Genomic DNA, 24597 nt, shown 5'->3' with positions numbered 1-24597 from the left:
TGCACCGGAGAAACTTCTTTCAGGTCTCCAGTATCCTGAGCCCCTGGTAGGTATCTTACAAAACAGGGTAAGTTTGGGGCGCCTGGGTGGCTCAGTCGGTTAAGCGGCCAACTTTGGCTCAGGTCATGATCTCACACTCCGTGAGTTCGAGCCCCGCGTCGGGCTCTGTGCTGACAGCTCAGAGCCTGGGGCCTGTTTCAGATTCTGTGCCTCCTTCTCTCTCTGACCCTCCCCTGTTCATGCTCTGTCTGTCTCTGTCTCAAAAATCAATCAACATTAAGAAAAATGTTTTTAAATAAAAAAAAATAAAAAATAAAAAAAAACAGGGTGAGTTTTATGACTGATATGGTTTCTTTGTTGCTCAGAGCCAAATCTGTGGTCCCCCTGTAGTAACTGCTTGAATCCCCATGATTGGAATTGCTCTGCAGTGGCATTATTTCTTGTTTCACTTTACTGTCTTTTTCTCTTCTTCTTTTGTTTCAATTTTATTGCATGATTTTTTAAAAGTTTATTTATTATTTTGAGAGAGAGAGAGAGAGCATAAGCGAGTGGCAAAGGGGCAGAAAGAGAGGGAGATCGAGAATCTAAAGCAGGTTCCACACTGCAGGGCTCACACTCATGAACCATGAGATCATGACCTGAGCCTAAATCAAGAGTTGAATGTTTAAATGACTGAGCCACCCAGGCACCTCTTATTGCATGATTTTTATAAGTCACGTAAGGTACATTTTGAAATAAGTCAGGGTAGTTAAATGGATACATTTATCATTCTTATGGCATTTTCTGAGCAAACATCAACAAGAAAATAGCCCCTGGAGATACCCCCAAAAGTATGAATGATAATGGGGGAAAGTTTTTAAATATTTTTATTACCCCAGGTAATTGAGAATTTGAGATACAGCAGCTATTTTTAATTAATTTGACTGAAACACAGAGGAAATTGAAGCACACGTTGATTTCAGACTGGAGGAAGAAGAAGCAAAAACTCTCTGCTGGGTAGGACACCACTACTGAGCAAACCAGGACTCTCAGGAAAGGAGGAAGGTACCATCTGAACCTTTACTAGGTGGGAAATGGTCCTGAAAGGGCCCATCTGGGCCAAGGGCTGAAACCAAGGACAACCTCATCTGGAGGGAAGGGTTACTCTGCTGAAAGAGTGAAGCAGGCAGGGAAATCATTCTCCAAACCCAATTCAATGCTTCATATTTCTTTTAAAATCTCATTTGTTTGTCTATTATTATGCTTAAATTTGAGCAAATCATAACCCAAGCCCTATTATCCATCCTTGATAATGACATTTATTTATGAAGGTAAAGTCCATCAACTACATGCAACAATGCGCCTGTCACTGAGGATAAATGAACAAGTCAGAAGTCCTGTTCTTAACGAGCTCACCCCTTTTTAGCCCTTTTTGTTTGTTCATTTATTCAAACACCTATTTATTATTTCATATTTATTTGTTTTATCCAGTATCTCATTTAGTTATTGAGTATCTGAAGGGAGGGCTATAAGAATAATTGTGGGAGGGCACCTAAGCTATAATGCGTTGGGGAACAAAGGAAGTCCACCTGAGGAGGTGGTCTTTCGATTGAGACCTGAAAGCAAGGAGCTGGGCCAGGGGCCAGGGATGGGAAGGGTGAATGCTGAGTGGATGGAACAGTGTCGGCAAAGTCCTGAGGTGGGAATGAGATGCCTGAGTTGTCTGGAGAACAGTGAGGGAGGGCCAGTGTGCATGTGATGAAGTGACAAGGTACCTGTGAGGTCGTGCTGTAGGAAAGCATTATTTCTTCTCTCAGATGCCCTCGTGGCCAACATCTTTCAGCTCCTTTAAGTCTTTGCTCAGCCACTCTTTCAATTTGTCCTAACATGACCATCTCATCTAAGTTGTAATAGCCTCCTCCCTCTGATTAGTTTCCTTTGCATATATCACCTTCTAACGGTATAATACAGTATTTATTTATTACGTTTCTTGTTTGTCTCCCCCCTACCCTTTTCCATTAGCTTCAGGAAGGCACAGATTTTTATCTGTTCTGTTGACTGGCACAACCCCCAAATCTAGAACAGGGCCTGACATGTGGCAGGCACTCAATCAATAGCTGTTGAATGGAATTAAGTTGAAAGGCAGTGAGCATTTTAAGCAAGGATGCAACCTGATCTTATTTATATTTTTGGAAGATAACTCCGGAAGCTGAGTGGGAAAAAAATACATTTTAAATCCAAAAGACACTTCTCTACATGGTTCTCCATCAACTCCAGAATCTAAAACCAAGCCTTGGCCAGGAAGATGTTAAGCTTCTTTCTTTTTTAAATCACCCAGGTAGATAAAGAAATAACATGGGTATTATGGAGGCTTTACGCACACGGGGAGGAGCCACAGAAGGAAAGCCAACCACCCTATCAAGTCAGGTCAGATCAGAAGCACCCACTGCATGCATGCCTACCAACAAAGCCCCAAATAACTGGGATCAATGAAACAACAGGTTATGTTTGCACTGATTCTCTTTGCTGTGGCTTGCTACCGCTTCGAGGAAGAAGCTATTTGCTTTTCATGTCAGAGTTAAAAAAATTTTTTTTCAGATTTCACTCAAAAGCAAAACAATTTGTACTGGTTAACTCTTTTTAAAGAAGTATATTGAAAGAAATTGCCTCAGGATAGGGTGCTCATACTCCATTAAGAGGAGATTTATTGGTTACACAGACTTGGAAAGCCTAATCTAGGCTGATTCGTGCACTCAACAAATATTTATCAAACATTCTATATATGCATGTCCTTTCTGGGGAGTTAAAGAGATGATTCTTATACGGGTTCCTTATAAAGTTTACCTTCTAGTTGAGGAAATGACACACATGCACAAGAAGTTAAATTAGAAGAGACCAATGCAAACTGTGCCCTGAGGCAGCTTGTAAGTATTAAACAGGTGGTAAGACCAGGTGCTGTACAATCACTCCCAAGTGCTAGCCTGTGTAGTTTTCACTCCCTTAGACAGTCACATAATAAAAAAATATATAAGTGAATATAAATGAGTTTTTCTGAAGCTAAGGGTACAACATTGAAAGAACTGACCATTATTCTGAGACTGTGCCTTTTGGTCTTTTTGAGTGGTAAAATATCTTTTCTTTCATAAGATCATTGTGATGGTGGTCTTTTTAAAAAAGTCTTTATTTTGGCAGAATAAAAAAGTTGACAACCCTATATTGGACTTTATTATGTTGAAGTCGTACACTGATTCATAAATGCCCCAAACTGGAAACTGCTGCTATTAGAGCAAACAGGATGGACAGGAGGGGTTCATTGACCAAATGGAATAACCTGGGTAGGATTTTGATGGTCAGAGTGTATACAGATGGACATTATATATTAAGTCTCAGCACATTTTTGGTGAGGTGAATTTAACCATGCTTTGCGTGGAGGTTATATGAACAAAGCCACAAGATAACAATGCAGATGACCAGCTTGGAGCTGTCCTCTGTAGGGAGTGCATATAGGTGATTACTGGGAAATTAGTTTTTAGAGTAAAATTGGGGCAGATTATGGAGAGGCTTGAATGTCCAAATAAGGAGATAGACTTTAGAGAAATGGCAGCATGTTAATGGGTAGTTTTAAAGCAGAAAAGTAACATGAAGGAGTATTGTTTTTTTATTTTTATTTTTTTAATGTAATTTATTGTCAAGTTAGCCAACATACATTGTATATAGTATGCTCTTGGCTTCGGGGGGTAGATTCCCGTGATTCATCGCTTACATACAATACCCAGTGCTCATTCCAACAAGTGCCCTCCTTGAAGGAGTATTATTTTTAAAAGATTAACAAAGTCATCAAAGCACAAAGGAAGAGAATAAAACAAGAGAAAAAGGAACAGAGGGGAACTACAAAACAGCCCAAATAGCAATAAATACATGCCTACTAATAGTTATTTTAAATGTAAATGGACGGAATTCTCCAATCTAAGGACATAGAGTGGTTGAATGGATTAAAAAAGAAAAAAAAAAAAAAAGAAAAGAAAAGCAAGACCCATCTATATGTTGTCTCATCTATATGCTGGCTCACTTCAGATGTAAGGACACACATAGACTAAAAGTGAAGGGATGGGAAAAGATAATCCATGCAAATGGAAACCAAAAGAAAGCTGGGGTAGTTGTGCTCATATCAGACACAATAGACTTGAAAACAAAGAGTGTGATAAGTGACAAAAATAGGCATTATATAATGATAAGGGGGTCAACCCAACAAGAGGATATAACATTTGTAAATATTTATGCAGTCAACAAAGGAACACCTAAATATATAAAGTAAATATTAACGGACCTAAGAAGAGAAACAGACAGCAATACAATAATGGTAGAAGATTTTAGTACCCAACTTACATCAACGGATAGATCATCTGGCTAGAAAATCAATAAGGAAACATCAGCTTTAAGCAACATATTAGACCAGATGGGCTTAACAGATATATAGAGAATATTCTATTCAAAAATAACAGAACACACGTTCTTTTCAAGTATGCATGGAACATTTCCAAAATAGATCACATATTGGGTCACAAAGCAAGTCTTAGTAAAATTAATAGGATTGAAATCACATTAAGAATCTTTTCTGATCACAATGGTATTAAACTAGAAATTAATTACATGAAGAAAACTGGAAAATTCACAAATATGTGAATCAAGCAACATGTTACTGTAGTACCAATGGATCAAAGAATAGAGTAAAAGTGAAGTTAACAAATACACTGAGACAAATGAACATGGAAATGTAACATACCAAAATGTATGGGATGCAGCAAAAGGTGTTCTAAGAGAGCTTAAAATTCCAATGACGCTTTTCAAAAAAATAGAACAAATAATTATAACATTTGTATGGAACTACAAAGACATCAAAATAGCCAAAGAAATCTTGAGAAAAAAGAACAAAGCTGGAGACATCATTGTTCCCTCATTTCAAACTATATCGCAAAGCTGTAATAATTAAAACACTATGGTGTTGGCATAAAAACAGACACAGACCAATAGAACAAAATAGAGAACCCAGAAAACAAATCCACGTGTATACAGTTAATTAACTTATGACAAAGGAGCCAAGAATTGACAATGAGGAAAGGACAGTAAGATATGGGGTCAACTGTGAGGAAAATTTAAGTTTGATTACTGGCTCCTGGGCACTTGATTGCTTTATTTAATTGGCATGTGAGCAAAGGAAAGTGATAATTGAAGTATGTGTTCTAAAGGAACACAAACATAATGGTCACTTGTACACTGATGTTTACAGCAGCATTAGTCATAATAACTAAATCATGGAAGCAACCCAAAAGTCCACCGCTGGATGAACAGATAAGCCAAGTGTAGTATACACATACAATGGAATATTATTCGGCCTTAAAAAGAAAGGAAATTCTGACCTATGCTACAATATGGATGAACCTTGAGGACACGATGGTAACTGAAATAAGCCAGACACAAAAGGAGAAATACTGTATGACTCTACCTGTATGAAGTACTCTGTAAGTGGGTATTTACAAATCTAAAATACAAACCATCTTAGAGTATTTGACTACTCTGAGAAGTCAAAATCATAGAGATAGAAAATAAAATGGCAGTTTCCAAGGGCTCTGGGGAGGGGGAAATGGAGAGTTGGTGTTTAATGGGTATAGAGTTTCAGTTTTGCAAGATAAAACTAATTCTGGGAATGGATGCTGGTGATGGTTGCACAACAATATGGGTATATTCGATGCCCTGAACCGTACACTTAAAAATGCTCAAGACAGCAAATGTTACATTATGCATATTTTACCACAATTTTTTTTAAAGAAGGAAAAGATAAAAATGATGACCACAAAAGCTCATCGGGTTTATTGGTACAGTGTTTCTGTTAACGAGGTCTGCAAAGTGCTTTGCAGCCATTTATTAGCTTTGGGATGTTTTGTCAAATCAAAGTACATTCTTTAGATAAGGAGTTTGGTTTGCTTTGATATTTAATGACCTTCCCTTTACCTAAGGCACAGCATTTCCAGATGTGCAACACCACCAACACCGAGCCCGGCACATAGTAAGTGCTCCGTAAACATTTTCAAATATATAACTACCGGCGAAGGCTAACATCTATTCTGAACATTTATTTAGAAGCAGGTTTATCTTGAAGCTGAGGAAGCTTAAGCTTCAAAATCTCAATTTAAGAAGCCCTTCCCAGACCCTGGGAGGGGCCTTAGCAACACGTTCATATAGTCCTATATTCATATAAAACTTGCAAAAGTGAGATTTATATTCTTTTTATGAAAGAGGGCCCCCAAAGTTATATCATCTTCAGGTCCCACAAAACCTGGATGGGCTGCTGTACTTACTGCCTTGGTAACGACTTGCTAACTCCTTTCTGTGGTTGCCTGGTAACCCTCCTGACAGCCGTGTGTTCTCTCCATTTCTCAGATGAGGAAACTGGGTAACTTGACCACGGTTACTCCACAAGGCAGTGATCCACAAGGATTTGTCCCCTGGCATGTGGGGCTAGCATGACAATTCCACCGAGGAGGGGAGGCCAAGCCTGACTCCAGTCAATGTTAAATTAGGTGTGTACTTGATAAATACTATAATTTCACTTGATGTAACTATAATAACGACAATGATGACTGGTCTTTTAAAATAACCTATGATTTGGGGAAACCATGTATCCTACAGGCTTCTCCAGCCCCCGTCTCCATTTAATATTCTTGTTTAGTAGATGGAAGGAAATTTAGGGAAGAGGGGGGAGGAAAAGAGCAAGCCTGAAGAGGGGAACAGAAGGGACAGAGATGCAATCCTGCATTAACAAAAATTCTCCACATGCTCTCCAGCATTTCTCCTTTTCTTATGAGGGATGTGCAAAGGCACTTTGTCTCCTAGGATGTTGCATTTCGGTTTTATCTAGCATTTGTATCTGCTCTGGCCCCCTAGGACTTCTACTCTGGAGGTGCTATTTCTAGTCTGAAAGCTCCATAAGTCAGAGGGCAGAAAGGAATCCTTCCTGTAAACATCCTCTGGGCCACTCCCGGAAAAGGTAACCAGCAACCACTGCTTCCTGTCTTTATTCTGATTCTTGGAGCAAATAGTACAATTTTTTACTTCTCTAAGATTTCTTGAGACCCATGAGAGAACAGAACTGAAAAGTCACAGGATTAAAAAATTTCCTCCTCTTGGGATGCCTGGGTGGCTCAGTCAGTTAAACATCCGACTCTTGATTTCAGCTCAGGTCATTATCTTATAGTTTGTGAGTTCAAACCCCATGTAGGATTCTGTGCTGATTGGTGCAGAGCCTGCTTGGGATTCCCTGTCTCCCTCTCTCTCTGCCCCTCCCCTGCTCACCATCTCTCTCTCTCTCTCTTTCAAAATAAATAAACAAACAAACAAACAAACAAACAAACATCAAGAAACCTAAAAAATAAAAATAAATAACAATAAAAATATCCTCCTGTTGAGGATACCACTGTCTTCAGATTGAGAGTCTCTGGCTTAGAAACCTCCTTCACACTCCTGGCTTCCATCAAGACACTGGGCCTAGCACTGTGCCTGGCACTTGGGAAGTGTGCCAACTGACTCCCACCCCTCAGAGAGGTGCTGTCAATCAACCCAAAGGCAGCATTCACCCACCCACCCAGATTTCTGTCCCTTGCCAGTAATCAAACCTAAATTCTTCTGCATGGTTCACCCCGTATCTTACTGCCAAGGACAAGGGCAATGTGTCAATGGAGCCATGATCATGAAGTCAAGAGATCTGGGTCCTAGTCCAGCAGTGCAATGAGTGTTAGCCACTCAAGTGATACCGGGGCAAATCCTTTCATCTTGCTGGGCCTCAGCGTCCTCACCTGTCCCATGAGTGATTTGGACTCGGGTTTCTTTTCTAGGGTGATTGACTCAGCCCATGTCTTGGGAAATCCCCCCCTCCAGGGCAAACTGGGACAGGACAGCTGGTCACCCTGCCTTTAGCAAGTACTCAAATCTGACACCAGGTTTTTAACATGTGCTTGATTAAATGGAATAAAGCTGTTTGCCTCTACCCCACCCCTCAGGAAATATTAAAAGGGAATTCAGCAGCTGAGTCAGGCTGGGACAAAATTCCAAATGTGTAATTTTTAACAGCCCTTTTGGGAAAAGGTTGATTTCAGATTCTGTTAAGAAGTCATCCCTTACAAATGTTCTGGTAAGGGAGGTTTGTATGTTAACAATTAGACAAGAGCTGTTAAAATCTCAGCCGAACAGCTTAAACTATTTCCTACTTTTAATAAATAGCTCGGCTTCTCATGGAACCACCGTAGAACAGTAGGATTCCTTTCCCCCTAAAGTGTGCACTTCTAGGTCATGGGGAAAAAGCAAAATAAAACCCAGCAACAACAAACAAGCAAAATTAAACTAAGGTCGGCTCCTTGTCTGATCTGCAGCTAAAAGGAAAGCTCAGTCTGGAATATGTTTCAACTTCCCCTCTCTTATGTAGGAATGTGCTGACGTGCCTGCTTGAAACCCCAAATGAGCCCCCTTTACTGGGGAGGATGATTCAGCCAGATTCCAGCTACCATCAGCAAATAGGCAGGGCTGGTGGGAGCGAAGTCAATGAAGATTCTCGGATTGTTAACTTCTAGGGGCCAAATGGAGTCCTGGTTGATTTGGGCAAAAGAGGCATTTCAGCTCAGTCTGTCAGTTGCCTATTTTTAGATTATTTGAGGATTTGACCCTGGGTCCGTGGGCAGTTACAGAGCATTATTGATTTGACTGGTCTTGACAAAGGACCTAAAAGTCAATCTTGGTCCTACATGTACAGCCTCTTCCCCACGAGTACATAGAAATGAAAAAAGGGGTGTCTGGCTGGCTCAGTCAGTAGAGGGTGCATCTTGGGGTTGTAAGTTTGAGCCCCACATTGAGTGTAGAGATTACTTAAAAAATAAAATCTTAAAAAATAAGAAATGAAAAGACAATTCCCTATATCAATTATTATTCCCTATAGACAATGGTTTAGTGACCCCTTTCTATGGTCTGTCATGATAGAATCTAAGCCTACAGATCAAGTTATATTTTACAAAACTTTTCTACACATACATCATTCAAACTTCATTGAGATAATGTATGTAAAGTAAGACATTATTATCCCCATTTTATAAACACAGAAATGGAAGCCCAGAGAAATTAGGAGTCTCGCCCACAGACACAAACCTGGTAAGTGGCAGAGCTGGGCTCAATCTTAGGTCTTCCTAATTGAAATCAGAACTGTCATTAAAATGCAAACCAAAGTGCATTTTGCTTATTAAAGTATTCCTTCTAGCATTTTTGCTACTCTTTCTCATACTATTGATACCATCTAAAGGTAATGATTAACAGGAGTTTAGAGAGAGTGTTAAAAAGGAAGAAAGTCAGAAACAGTGTTGCATACCACTTACTTTTAAAGGAGCCACAGGAAGAAGAGAAGCCAGCAAAGGGGTCAGAGAAGGGGTGGAGGACTTAACCAGCTCAAGGCTGTCTCCTAAGCCAGGGAGGAGAGAGGAGACTTCATCTGTAAGGACTGATGATTAACAATGACCACTCCGGGGTCTGGTGTTCAGGGAACAAGAGCAAGGGCTTTGGATGGGGGGAGGGGAAGAGATCCAGGGCACAGGTGAGGGCTGGCCTTGGAGAGGAACGTGGGCAGTTGCAGATGGAGGCTTGCAAGAACAGAATAAAAAGATACAGAGGCAGACATTTGATAGCCTTAATGATACCTCTGTAGAAACTCTCTTACTATGTTTTTATTTTCTCAGCAAGCGAGTAGTTTTGAGGAGAGAGGAGAATCAGTGAAATCCTCTCTTTAGAAGGGGAGAGTAAGTCATCTGAGGAAACCGGTTAGGATCTCCAGGCAGCACTAAGGGTTTGAGGTCACTTAAGATTCGATTTCGTTGTTGGGTCATAAAGATTGAACCACCAATTCCCAGGCCTCCCTTTGTCCCCACCCCTCAAGTGTGCTCTGCTTTAAAACATATAGCATCTATTATTTTATTCAATCTACAAACATTTGTGTCACAATTAACCTAGTTCCTGGTGCATAGATGCAGTGAGGGCATGTTCTCTCCAGGGTCAGGCTTGGAGGTGGGGAGGGAGGCATGAGAAGGGGTTGGAAAGGTTGATTCCTTTGGGGCTTTGGCATCCATCCCCCATGTACAGAGGGAAACGGATGCTTCTTGCAGGCAGCAAGCTCCCTCGGGATTGAGGGGAGAGGCAACTGGAGAACATGGCTTTAATTTGAGAACTGAGTGAACTTTGACACATCGAACCCCAGAATTAGACATTACTATTTAGGCATACTCACCCAGGCCCAAGCTTCAGTGGACCTCCATAGCATGGAGGAGAAAGGGCTGAAAACAAGTGACCTAATGTGGGCATATCACTGCCAGGAGGAGAAAGGCAAGGAAGGTGTTCCCATCTGATGCAGGTCCCAGTTTCTCCTTCCAAAGTCACCAGTCAGGTACATCATTTTATCTGGAGGGGGGTTGGTGGGGGAGGGCAAGTGGGAGAGAAGGAGGCCAGGAATGGGACATAATTTATGTGTCATGGAAGGAAGTAGCAGGTATGGGGATGGAAGTTTCCCTCCGAATAGTCATGAATTGAAAGAAAGGTCTTGGGGACCATGAAAGGCTACCCAGTCCCCTTACCCCTGCTTTAGCCCTGAAGCAAGCACCAGATAGGTAAAAGGGAGTGGGAACTTTGAGGATATAAACAGGAAATTGATGACCATGTTGACCTATGTAATCTGAGCTAACCCAACATGGAAGTGAGATAGTGAAAAGGAGGTAGGACCAATCAATTGGGACCCAAGTGAGGTCAAAGAATGGTTGGCTTTGAAGTTTCAGGGAGAATGTTCTGGAAAGGTCACATAGCCTTCCACATATTTGAAAATCACCATTCTGGTCCTCTTGAGTCTTTTTGCTGCAATGAAACATACCCAGTTTCTTCACTGGTCCTCATATGAGAATATTTCAAGTATATTTTTTAAAAGCCTGGTTGCTTTCTACTGAGCATGCTCAATCTTGTTCCTGTGAAAAGATGGCACAGGGAGACCATAACAAAGACTCTGTCCTACAGAAGTAGGCAGGGATCCCTTCTTCCCCTGGTCAGAGACACCCTCCCTCAACAGGTACTGGAAGCCATGGATCTCGTTCCCCTTTCAGTGGTTCCCTCCCCCTGATAACTCACCCTGAGCCCTCTGGCTACCACAACCCCTGGGTCTTTTTTGTGCAAGTACTGCTGCCAGATGAGGGCTCTGCCATGGCATACCTGAGTAGTTGGGTTTTTTGGACCTCATGTGTGTATTTACCCATATTAAATAGCAAAGTTCGGAGGAATGATTTCTTTGCGGGTCATTTCAACTTTTACTAAAATTCTTTTTTTTTTTTTTAATTTTTTTCAACGTTTTTATTTATTTTTGGGACAGAGAGAGACAGAGCATGAACGGGGGAGGGGCAGAGAGAGAGAGGGAGACACAGAATCGGAAACAGGCTCCAGGCTCCGAGCCATCAGCCCAGAGCCTGACGCGGGGCTCGAACTCACGGACCGCGAGATCGTGACCTGGCTGAAGTCGGAGGCTTAACCGACTGCGCCACCCAGGCGCCCCCAACTTTTACTAAAATTCTTAATGACATTTTTATCAATCTCTTCATCATTTACTATTAGTCTCAGAGTTTTTGGTAGTGAGGGAAGTGTATACTTGGTTTATGCCTATATTTTTTTTGAGAGAGAGACTGTGTGTGTGTGTGTGTGCGTGCACAAGTGGAGATGGTGGGGGGGGGGAGAGATAGAGAGAGAGAGAGAGGGAGAAACTTAAGCAGACTCCATGCTCAGCACAGAGCCCAACACGTGGCTCGTCCCCCATGATCCTGGGATCATGACCTGAGCCAAATTCGAGAGTTGGACTCTTAGCCAACTGAGCCACCCAGGCACCACATTGATTTATATCTATTGATTTAGCAATCACATACATTTATTGAGAACTTTCCAAAAGGTTGGTACTAGAATACAGCAGTAGCAGACAAACCAGACATGGCCCTGCTTTCACAGAATGTGCAGGGCAGGATCAGAAGGAGCTTGTGGTTTGTGTTTTTGCTTAGGCAAGATTTTAACTTACCGAGAGACCTGAACTTATTTGTTGGAGTTTCTTCTTTTTTTCCTCTCATTATAACAGAGGACTTAACTCTTACCCCTTTGAAAGCCAGGCTCCATACTTGACTTTGGTACTCATCTCCTCTTACCTACTCTCTCTCTTTTCTGGGGGATTCCCTTCAGCTCATGCACCTGCTCACCTTCAAAACTCCTTTCCTTGATCCACATTGCCCTCTCCAGCCACTGACTATTCCTTGTACTCCCTCACAACAAAACTTCTTGGAAAAGAAAAGAAAAGAAAAGAAAAGAAAAGAAAAGAAAAGAAAAGAAAAGAAAAGAAAAGAAAAGAAAAGAAAAGAAAAGAAAAGAAAAGAAAAGAAAAGAAAAGAAAAGAAAACCTTCCACGTGTGGTGTATTTGAGGCTGGAAAAAGCATGGATGTGTTTGGAACAGCTGTGAGTGCTGTGGCAGAGAGCTGATAAACGAGGAAGAGCACTTTCCAGAGGGGGAGGCCCGGAGATCAAAGCCCTCTGCAAATATTCTGATAGAAGGCAGCTGTGTCATAGCAAAGCAGGCACTGATTTTTCCTCCAAGAATTTTGCAGAGTCCTGGTCCTACCATTTTTTAGCTGATGTGACCCCGGTCAAGTTACTCAACTTCTTTGAGCCTCTGTGGTCCTCATCTATCAAGTGGAGGCAGAGACATCTCCCCCATAAGTTTTTTTGTGATAATGAAATAGAATTCCTGAAAGTGTGAAACAAATATTTGTAAGTATTATTGTACAGAAATATTTCTTCACTCCATTTATTTTTTTTTTAATTTTTTTTCAACGTTTTTTATTTATTTTTGGGACAGAGAGAGACAGAGCATGAACGGGGGAGGGGCAGAGAGAGAGGGAGACACAGAATCGGAAACAGGCTCCAGGCTCCGAGCCATCAGCCCAGAGCCCGACGCGGGGCTCAAACTCACGGACCGCGAGATCGTGACCTGGCTGAAGTCGGACGCTTAACCGACTGCGCCACCCAGGCGCCCCTTCTTCACTCCATTTAAAGGAAGGGGTCCACCCCAGTCCGAGTCTGGGCTCCTCCAAAATGAAAGTGTGAGCCAAAGGCTCGCACACACAGCCCCCATGTTGTACATTTGGGAATGTGATCCTGAGGAGCAGGACTGGGAAGAGGAGGAGTAAACAGGGAAGGAGGGAGGGAAGGGCTGTTCAAGGATGTGTTACTAAATTGGTCAGGGCTATAGGAACTGCAGGTGACTGGTGCTCAATCCCAGATGAGCTTCTGAGGAGTCTTATGACAAGCGTTTCAGAACTGTCCCCTCAGAGGACTTAAAGGGGAGAATTTATCCAAGGATTTCTCCAATGATCAAGGGTGGCCTGGTGGGCATTGACTGGGCGGTACATACCCGAGTTGCAAGTGGAAGGCCATGTCACATACCTTTGCAATTTACTCAGAATGGGTGCCTGGAGCAGTGGCTGGAGTAAGAGGTGGGGTCAGGAGGACTTAAAATGCTGCACAAGATATAGCCCATCCAACACAAATGGAAACGAAGAAGATGGTGACATGACTTGGCTTTCGCATTTATAGCAGGGATCATAAGCCACTTCCTTGGAGAAAAAGAGAGTAGCCATTAGTTATCTATCCTGTGTTTTTCCAGACACTGTGTGTTTCTGTGCAATCAAGAAATACAATCCCCAAATGCCCTGCCTGGCTTTGTGTACCCAACTATAAGTAGAGAAAGTAGGACCTAACTGAAAGAGATTCAGACGGAGGCCTTGAGTAGGCTGCTTAATTTCTCCCATGAAGCAAGGGCAGGCTTATGGGGTAAATTGCTACTACTGCTGGTACTATCTTTCCTCCCTATATTATAGAGGTTTGGGGGGAGAGTGGCAGGGAGAAGGGAAATTCATGTGAACATATTTTGTAAACTAGTTAAAATTATTCCCATTTGGGTATCATTAAACATTGATCACTAAAGTCTGTTTTTCTAAGATATTCTTTTTTTAAAGTTTATTTATCTGTTTTTAGAAAGATAGATGGGGAGGGGGTAGGAAGGGAGAGAGAGAGAGAGAGAGAGAGAGAGAGAGAGGAGAGAGAATCCCAAGCAGGCTCCGAGTTGTTAGCATGCAGCCCAATGTGGGGCTCAACCTCAGGAATCGTGAGACCACAACCTGAGCCAAAATCAAGAGTCAGACCCTTAACCAACTGAGCCACCCATGTGCACCCTAAGATATTCTATCATAATCAGAATAATTCAAGTTCAATCAACTCAAAACAATAGACCTAACTACCTACTTTGTGCCAGGCCCTATGTAATCCACTAAGGATTCAAAGATGCATAAAGAGGAATGACATAAACGGTTATGCTCATTCTTGAGTACTATTATTACAGGAATGAAAAGTAGCAGCATCAGGGGGCGCCTGGGTGGCTCAGTCCTTTGAGTGTCCGACTTTGGCTCAGGTCATGATCTCATGGTTTGCGGGTTTGAGCCCCGCCTCGGGCTCTGTGCTGACAGCTCCTGCTTCAGATTCTGTCTCTCTCTCTCTGTCTCTGTCTCTGCACCACCAGCCCCCACCCCCTGCTGCTTACACACACTCTCTCTCTCTCTCAGAAATAAACATTGAAAAAAAAAAAAGTAGCAGCATTGAAGCTTTGCTAGATGGAGCTGTTCAGAAACAAACATCTTACAGGTGTTGAAAATGTGGATATGTTTTCCAGCAGTCAAAACCATTGAAATAATTAGACTTCTTATAACTTTCTCTAATTTCCCGAATGTAGCATTTGTTTAATAGGGAGAAAGTATAGCGTTGCTCTTGTCTAGGGTGTTTATCTAAAATTACCCTCCTAAATTCAGGAGTACTTTTCGAAATGATTTCCTTTTTCTTTTTCTTTTCTTTTCTTTTTTTTTTTTTCTTTTTTTTTTTTTGAGAGAGAGGTACAGAGAGAGAGAGAGAGAAAATGCAAACATGTGCGCATGTGTCCATGTGGGTGGGGGAGGGACAGAGGAAGAGGGAGAAGAGAACCTTAAGAGAGTCTCCAAGCCCAGGGCAGAGCCTGACCCAGGGGTTCTATCTCACAATGGTGAGGTCATGACCTGAACCAAAATCAAGAGTCGGGTGTTCAACCGACTGAGCCACCCAGGCACCCCTCAACATGATTTTTTTTTTTTAATTTATTTTTGAGACAGAGAGAGAACATGAGCTGGAGAGGGGCAGAGAGAGGGAGACACAATCTGAATCAGGCTCCAGGCTCTGAGCTGTCAGCACAAAGTCTGATGCAGGGCTTGAACCCACAAACCATGAGATCATGACCTGGGCTGAAGTCAGACGCCCAACCGACGGAGCCACCCAAGCGCCCCCAAAATAATTTTTAAACAATTAAATACACATGTACAGGATTCTATGGCAGCAAAAATCAATGAATAGGATGAATAGTCAGGAGATCCTTGGTCATTTATTATGCACTCAAATGCAACTAACTCCTGGAAAGAAATCTATTTTGCACTGATTCAGCATGTACTCTAGCACATACAATTGAAACAAATTGTACTCTACACACATACAATCAAAACAAATGTTTCAGAAAACAATAGTTAAATGAAACAATGTTTGCCTTTGCTATGTGCAACGGGTTCTGATAATTTCTATTTTCTTCTTTTTAATTTTTAATTCCATTATAGGAGTATACTAGAATATATGTTCAATGTAATAAATTCAAACAGGGCAGAGGTAGGTATAGTAAAAGCTAAAATACTTTCCATCTTTCCAAATCGAATTTGCCAACTCACCAGAGTACTAGGAATTAACAGTTTGATGTATATCCTTTGACAGTGTTTTCTACACATTTACATATGTATGCACGCACACATACAACTGTTTTTGATATTGTTTTTTGTAATTGTGAACATACATATTCTATTGTCCTGAAATTTGATTTTTTTCTTCTATCTCTCTCTGAAGGTATTTTTATGTCAATCCATTATTATCCACCTCATTTTTAAGAAAAGTTTGTAGCTTTCTATCGCATGAGTGTATATGATTTATTCAAAGTATTACTCTACTATAGGACAGTGAGATCATGTCTAATTTTTTTGTGTGTCTAATTTTTTTTTTTACTATTTTTGTTTGTTTCTTATTTTTTTTTTTAAGGTTTTATTTATTTTTGAGACAGAGAGAGTCAGAGCATGAACAGGGGAGGGGCAGAGAGAGAGGGAGACACAGAATCAGAAGCAGGCTCCAGGCTCTGAGCCATCAGCCCAGAGCCCGACGCGGGGCTCGAACTCACGGACCGCCATATCGTGACCTGAGCTGAAGTCGGTGCTTAACCGACTGAGCCACCCAGGCGCCCGCCCCTGTTTGTTTATTTTTGAGAGACAGACCACGAGTGGGGGAGGGGCAGAGAGAGAGGGAGTCACAGAATCTGAAACAGGCTCCAGGCTCTGAGTTGTCAACATAGAGCCCGACAAGGGGCTCGAACTCACGGACCATGAGATCATGACCTGAGCCCAAGTCGGATGCTTAGCCACCCAGGTGCCCCTCATCTCTAATTTTTAATGGTTTCAAAGAGTGCTACAAGGAACGTCTTTATGCATATGTGAACATTTTCGAGAAAGGATCTTGGAAATAAATAGATGGGAACATTTTGATAGATGTTACCACGGTGACTTCCTTAAAGGCCAGGTCAGGGTGTACACTGGATGGATGATAATCAGTTTGTCGGATTTTCGGGTTATTTATTTCTTGGTTTTAAGTCTGGCTTTTTGAGGCCTTTCCCGTCAGGAAAATTATAAACGCTCTCCCATATTTCCAGTTCGTACTTTTATAATTTTGTTTTGTATTTTAACACACAGCTTTTAAAATCTATCCATTTTTATTGAATTTCTGAGAAGCAGAGATAAAACTTTATCTTTTCCAAATGGACAGCCAATTTTTCCAACAACATTTGTTAATATTCTATCGTTATCCTCTGTTTTGAAATGTTACCTTTATCTTATCTTATATTCTAAAGATGTGGTCTCCGGCCTGTGCCATTTGAGGCATTATCTATTTCAGCAACCCCACGTTATTTAATTATGGAATCTTTATAGTTTGTTTGATAATTGGGAGGGCAATATCGCCCCTGTCATTTTTGTTTTTGCCATTTTCTCGGCTATCCTTGTGTATTTACTTTTTGGACAATCTTTATAACCACTTGATGTTCCTTGATAAAGTCCTTTCATGGTTTCGGTCAAGATTGCTTATATTTTCTGTAATGAAATGTTATCCGAAGCCATTCATTTACAATAAGGCGTGGAGGAAGAGGAAAAGATCAGATGTTTGAGGAGAGTGAAGTATGAAACAATTGTTATGGATAATAGAGAGCTAGCTTATTAGATTGTCCTGCAGATGAGGAGGCAGCCAAGAATTTATAACAGCATCTATTTCCAGTTTGGGTGATGCTTTCCATCAGTGCTTAGCCGCTAAGTAGAAGGCCAAAGAATGGTTTCGTTGGGCTCATTCTGGGATTGGGTGTGGCTAAGATAAGCATAACAGAGGGAGGGAGGAAGAAAAGAAATTAAGATATTTTTATTTCTTGGGGTGCCTGGGCGGCTCAGCGTCCGACTTCAGCTCAGGTCATGATCTCAAGAATCCCTCACAGGGCTCCCTGCTGTCAGCCCAGAGCCCACTTGGGATCCTCTGCTTCGCTCTCCCTCTGCCCCTCCCCTGCTTGCACCCTCTCTCAAAAATAAACATAAAAAAAAAAAAAAAGAAATATGTATGTTTTCTATTCACCAAATAAATGAAGAGGCATTTAACTTTCCTGTTGTGTTGTTTCAAATATCTTTTTTTAAAAAAATTTCAATACAGTTAACATGCAGTTTAATATTAGTTTCAGGTGTACATATAGTGATTCAGCACTTCCATACATCACCCGGTGCTCATCATGACAAGTGCACTCCTTAATTCCCATCACCTATTTGACCCATCCCCCACCACCTCCCCTCTGGGAACCATCAGTTTGTTCTCTGTCGTTAAGGATCCGTTTCTTGGTTCGTGTCTCTCTCTCTTTTTCTTTACTGGTTTGTTTCTTTAAACATGTTACTAAGATAAAAATGTTAACCTGTTGGCAAGAAGGTTAAGTGACACTGCTCTCTGTATTGTGTAAATAATTTATCTTATATGTATTACCATGTTATATTTGAGATACTTTCCTTGTGTTGACAGGAGAACACTTTTGGTGTAAACCCCTATTTCTTGAGTGTGTATATATTTCCCTAACATTTTCTTCGGTACTAAGCATTCTCAAATGTGCTCCCAAGGGGATCTAGAAATGTTGGTGCATATCCATTTGACTGTTTAGGGATTTGTTAGAGTGTGGGAAAATTCTGAGGCATTTTCAGGTTACGACATCTGAATACTTCTTTGCAGGTCCAAAGGACAGTTTATTTTTAAAATTATAAAGATACTATAGTCTTGGTCCTCACTGAGAGGAGAAATTGCTGCTATTTGGAAGAAATCCCATTCAAAATAAAATCCCGAGTTATAAAATCGAAGAGCCGAGATCTAGATGAAATGTAAAAGTCTACTAATGTTTCAAATTGTTTGTGGTTTATTATGTTTTCCTTTACTTAGACAAGCAAAGTTAAAGAACTATTCAAGAAGGCAGTCATAAGGGATTCGATGATGGATATCATAAAATCAATCATTTTACATTTTATCTCCCTTGCAAACCCAGGTGATTCTCTGTTCCACCTTGGGGACATAACTCAGAGTCTCTCCCCTGGGGCTCTCCAGACTTGCGGCATGCTCCCCATTCCCATCCCAACTGCTCTGTAGATGAGGAAAGCCCCAAAGTATTTGTAGCAGTCCCGATGATACCCAGGGCTCAACTACTGCAAAGAGGAAACGATGTCCTGTGAGAAGGTTTGGAAATGGCCTCATCCAAAGGCTTCTGCCTGCTGCTTTCATAGTTGCCATAAGCCTTCAGAATGTTCTCCATATCTGCTTCAGTCATGGCAAGCTGAACTCATGCAATTTCAAATAAGCAGTTCCTGTGCAGGCTCACTGAACCAAAATGTGGTCAAATCAGGTGACTGCAGTTTTTAAGAGTGGCCAGCAGCCTCATGGTCATCTGCTCTGCTCATGTATTTTGTATGATCCACCACAACTTATTCCCTGAACTTCGAGGTAAGAGAGGGAAAATAAACATGAAACATCAATGTATTCTTTGCAATACAACCAATTGGAAAATTCACATTTCAGATTCTGACTCCTCCTGACACTTCTTCTCCCACTACCTCTAATCAATCATAAATCTAGTCAATTTTACCTAAAAAGATACCTTTTACATCTATCCCCTCCTATCCATTGGCACGGCCAAGTTTTTTTTTTCCCCCCAATATAATTTATTGTCAAATTGGTTTCCATACAACACCCAGGCACTTGGTTTGAGTTTCCATCATCATCTCTCACCCAGTACATTATAAAAACCTATTAGCTGGTATCTCTCATCTTTTGAAAATGTGCTGAATAGTCATTTTCTCCTTAACAGTTTTTTTGTGGATTATCTGCCCAAATGGTTGATTTGAATTCCTTCAAGGTCTGGTCCTTACCTTTGCCCCGCCTCATCTGTCATTCTCCAATTGGTGTTCTGTGCTCCAGTCAAATGGAACTACCTGCACTTCCAGCGCTGGTCCCTTTGCTCAGAGATGATGCTCAAAATATTTAAAGAATGGGAACTGGCCAATCAGGACAAACCTGATAACCACTCAGAACTACTGCAAGAGGGCTTTCTGCTGAATATCATCTCTGCACTGTTTCCAGCACCTTGACCTTGATTCTCTTCCTGGAGAACGTCTGCAGATCTTCTACATGGTTCACAGAGGACTAGCATTTGAGCAGGGGCTGGAGGTAAGGACAGTGTCATTAGCAAGGTTTATGGACTTGAAGACATTATGATAACATTTCCAGGACCTCTGTAGAGACTACAGTATTTGCACAGTAGACACTAGTTGCAGAACCTGAAACGACCTTTTATATTTTGGGGGATGTGCTCAAAACAAAACAAAACAACACTGCTTTGTCTCTGGTGGCTTTGTAAATAGTTTTGCCTGCTTCTGTTTCTCAGAATTTAATCAGTAGGAGACATCTACCTCTCACACAGGCCTACCAGCAGATCAGCTTTTTAACCAGACTCAATCTTTTCATTTCCAAGCTGACTAGGAACATTATGTCCTGAATTGGCCTAAAAGTACAAGGAAAAGTTCCAGCACCTTCTCTAACAAGAAAGGGAATAATACATGTTTTTCCTCAGTCCAAATCATGGTTGAGTGAACTAGTCATCATTTGTCATGTTTCCTGAATCAGCATCATTAAGACATTGTTATTAAGTTGCTGTGCAAAGCAAAACACTAAGGCAGCATTGTGGGAAATGTAAAGAAGAACCAACACGATCCTTGCTCTCCCTGAGCAGGTGGCCTGCTGTGGAGATAAGACATAAACAACTGAAGGAATAACTTTTTAAAAAATGTTTATTCATTTTTGACAGACACAGCATGAGTGGGGGTGGGGAGAGGGGGACAACGAGAGAAGGAGACACAGAATCCGAAGCAGGCTCCAGGCTCTGAGCTGTCAGCACAGAGCCCAATGTGGGACTCGAACCCACGAACTATGAGATCATGACCTGAGCCGAAGTTGGACGCTTGACTGAGCCACCCAGGCACCCCTGAAGTAATAACTTCTATTAAAGCACATTATGCATCACTATCAAATAATACATACTGTGGCAGGGAAGGGAAAGCAGTAACAATGTCTTTCTTTCAGTTAGGTGGGGCTTTCTGGAGGAGTTGGGTCTTGAGCCGAGCACTGAAAGGTGGGGAGAATTTCAACAATGTCCCAGCAGGAGAACCAGTATATGCTATGGACATAGATAACACAGTGTATGGTAAAGCAGGTCCTTGACCTTGAGGTGAAACTGGAAAAGTAACGGGTCAGATGGCAAGGAGAGTTGCCATTGGGGAGGCATTTGGGCTTTAGACCAGGGGTAGATCCCTTAAGTTTTTGTTAAGCAGGAGCTTGATGTAATCAAAGTAGCATTTTAAAATATTAATCAGGCAACAGTAGCTAGTCAGCAGTGTGTTGGGAAGAAATGTGGTATAATGGAAAACAGCAGGGCTCAGGGGTCAAGTACTGGGTTTGAATCTGGCTCTGCCACTTTCTAGCTGGGTAGCCTTGAATCAGTTGCTTAACCTCCAAGTCTCCATCTAGTGAGAAAGCTAGAGATCACAATACCTCATTCTAAAGATTATTATGAGAATTAATAGTATTTCACATTTATGCCTGGTGTCTCATTTGATCCTTACATCACCATTTTATTTTATTTTGGTAAAATATACATAACACAAAATTGACCATTTTAGCTCTTTTAAGCATACAGTTCAGTGGGGTTACGAACACGCAATTGTTGCACAATTGCCATCACCATCCATCCCCAGAACTTTTTTCATCTTCCCAAGGTGAAAGTCCATGCCCATTAAAAAGTAACTCCCGGTTGCCAGCCCCAGCCCTTTGCTTTCCACTTTCTGTGTCTATGTTTTCGACTACTCTAGGCACTTCATATAAGTGGACTCATACAGCATCCGTCCTTCTGGGCAGGCTCATTTCTCTTAGCATAATGTCTTCAAAGTTCATCTGTGTTATAGCATGTGTCAGAATTTCCTTCCCTTTCAAGGCTGGCTAGTAGTCTATTGAACGTCTTATATCACTGGTTCATCATGAGAAAATTGGACCTAGAGAGGTTAATCTGCCCAAAATAACATAACTAGTAAGAGGAAGAGGTAGGATTTAGACTGAAGCAATCCGATTCCATAGTGCATCCCTATCTCCCCTGTACATTCTGCCTCGTGTAGGTTAAAGACCTACCGCTGCACCTGGCACAGGGTGTCTATTGCAGGAAGGCATTCTATTGTTCTTGATTATTTAGCACCATTTCCTCAGGTCATCCTAGTTACACAATCTGTCTTTTCCTTGAGGAACTCCTTCTGTGATTCTACTACCGTGCCCCACCCCCAGCCTCATACAAGAACTACAAGAGTGAGCATGTTACCCAAGCCAGGACAGTCAGAGTCTTGCCCCTTCTCCCCAAAAAGGGATTGATTCAGGAGTGGTCTCATGGGGGCACTCAGAGTCCTCTCTGGTGCTACGAGGAGGTTGTGAGCCAGGGGTCATAGCTGTCCTTTTTAAGGTAAGCAAAGAGATGGCGGAATCCTGAGCAATCGTCTGACCCCTAGATTTAAACACATCTAAAGCCAACTGTCCCCATCAACTTCCTGGATGCATGATCCAATACATTCCTGGTTTTAAGCTAGTGGGAGTTGAATTTCTATAACTTGCAAGGGAAAGAAACCTGACTTGTCCACTGGATCAAGTGGTCCTCAATGGAATGGGAAGGATGAAACTAACAAGAAGTATTATGGAGCTGTGTGGTATGAGGAAAAAAGAGTCCTTCTGAGGTTTGGATACCCGGTGACCAAAATACCCTCCTCTGTTACTGAAAAGGTGGAAGAAGTTGCTATGTTGGGTACGAAAAAGAAAATTACCGGTACTCCCAGGAACTCTGAGTGATAGCTAGCTTCCAAAGGTAAATGAACAACATTATTTATGTCTGTTAACCACTCTGTCCTCTTCCAGAATCTCAAACTCGTGAAGTGTCCAAGGTCTGACTGGAATAGAACTTTTGGACTCTGACCTTTATCCTCTACCTCCACTCAGTAACCTACGAATTCTCCTCTCAGGTATAATCTGTTCCCTAATTGGCTCATTCATTCATGTAACATACTTGCTGAGTGCTTATATGTCAGGTATTGTGCTATAGTGATGAGAAAATAGATATGGTTCCCTGTCTTTAAGGAGTGTGTAATCTAGTGGAGAAAACAGACATGGCATGGATTGTCACACAAATGAACATGATTAGACATTGTCTTAAGTGCTATGAAGAAAACAGTTTCATAAGAAGTTTCTCAGGGGCCTCTAATTTAGATGGAGGAGAGGGAGGGCATGAAGGGATAGCTTCTTTGGGGAAGTAACATTTAAGTTAAGGCCAGACCAGGGTGAGAGGTTCACAATGAAATACAAAGGAAAGGTAGAAACCAAAAAAGTTCGACCCAGCTGCCCAGAAGAAACAAGTGACTCACCCATTAGGAATGTGAGGCAGGGAGGTTTGAAAATGGTTGCTTTGAAGTGGAGCTACAGCTACTACCCAAGGCCCTTGGAGCAGGGACTGGAGAATAGATTAGGTATTGTATGACCTGCTGCCTGTTGCCCAGTCACCTCTTGGTGACTGCTCATTCATTCGTTCATTTATTTACTCATTTACGAAATACTTATGGAGTCCCTGTGGGTGGGGAGCATTATACTAAATGCTGAGGATTCAGGAGAAGGAAGGCAGTCTCTAGTCTTGTGCCCAGCAAGAGGGCAGAGGCACAGGTGGGTCCTGCCTCAAATGGCTCCAAGAGACACCCAGATCTTTCCCTTGGGAACCCATTAGACACAGGCATATGTGTCTGTTTGCGAAGCCTTCTTTGTCTAGGCACTCACCCCTCACAAACTTGTACACTTTTTTGTTTTCTCAGAGATTTTAATCTAGTCCCTCCAGCAGGAGCAAAGCTCCTTTACCCACTTGAAGCTAAGAAAGAGGTCACTTGCAGCCAACATGGCAGACTGACATCGAACCCGGCATAGCTGCCCAGTCCTGCCAGATAAACATAAGGAAAGGTCATCCAAACACAGGAAGACAGCCGGCCCCTTGCCTTTTCCTTTACCCCCTCCCCTTCCTCCCTCTGGCTCCCTTATCCCCAGAGGGTGGACCCAGCCTTTCCCAAAGTTTATTCTCAGAGTTCCAGGCTCCCACAGTGGAACGTGCTGCGGACATGGGAATACAACAGCCTGGCCAACAGGGAAAACCAAAAATATAAACGGAGAGATTTAAGAGATTCCTCTCCCCACTCCCAAAGTTGTAGCCGAAATATCTGCTTTTATTGTTATTGCTGCTTTTACTATCCTTGATATAAGTCAGCCCATTCTGGAAGGAGGCCTTCTCAAGTTTATTGCATTTGTCCGTAAACACTTTGCACAGAAAAAAAATTGAGCTCTTTCTTAGGATCTCAGTCCACTAACTGGATCCACTAAACAAATACAATAAAATGTTAGGAAACAAAGTCCCAAAAGTCTTGCATCTCAAACACTGGCAGTGAGATTAACAGGAATACAAATAACACTAAAACTCCGGGGGGGGGGGGGGGGTGGAATGTATAAGGCTACATTTTCTTTAAATCCACTACTGGAATTTTGTAAATAGCCAGGAACCCTGAGCCCATAAATTGGAAGTCATTCTATCTTTTACTGACATATTCCGATCAAAACAGTGGTGAGAACATAAGCTTTGGTTCTTATTCTCCACTTAGGAGGAAAAAAGTTAATATTACCCGGTTGTGTACTTCCATGATTATAAATCAACATTTATGATGAAATGTTCG

The 24597-nt window shown here is 41.8% G+C and overlaps 1 protein-coding gene and 1 long non-coding RNA gene across 12 annotated transcripts in view; one reads left to right on the top strand and one right to left on the bottom strand.

Annotated features, from left to right (window-relative positions):
- Positions 1–9288, bottom strand: part of ABCD3 (ATP binding cassette subfamily D member 3) — a 165468-nt gene extending 156180 nt beyond the window's left edge. For 7 of the 11 annotated variants that reach the window (XM_086717610.1, XM_086717616.1, XM_086717615.1 and 4 more), the window contains exon 1: positions 9169–9288. The gene's annotated coding sequence lies outside the window, so the exon portion shown is untranslated. The remainder of the gene's footprint in view (positions 1–9168) is intronic. The other 4 variants (XM_086717618.1, XM_086717617.1, XM_086717611.1 and 1 more) reach the window with 3 other exon arrangements.
- Positions 9289–19667: 10379 nt separating this feature from the next.
- LOC147578184 (uncharacterized) lies at positions 19668–24344 on the top strand. Its single transcript, XR_015254217.1, has 3 exons — positions 19668–19975; positions 22754–22857; positions 23695–24344. It is a non-coding gene; the product is annotated as an uncharacterized LOC147578184 (long non-coding RNA).
- Positions 24345–24597: the final 253 nt, after the last annotated feature.

This window comes from Puma concolor, chromosome C1, assembly GCF_028749965.1.
Source record: "Puma concolor isolate L17-30 chromosome C1, mPumCon1.1.hap2, whole genome shotgun sequence".
Classification (NCBI taxonomy): domain Eukaryota; kingdom Metazoa; phylum Chordata; class Mammalia; order Carnivora; family Felidae; genus Puma; species Puma concolor.
The sequence above is the reverse complement of the archived record's forward strand: the minus strand, read 5'-3'. Positions and strand labels throughout refer to the sequence as shown.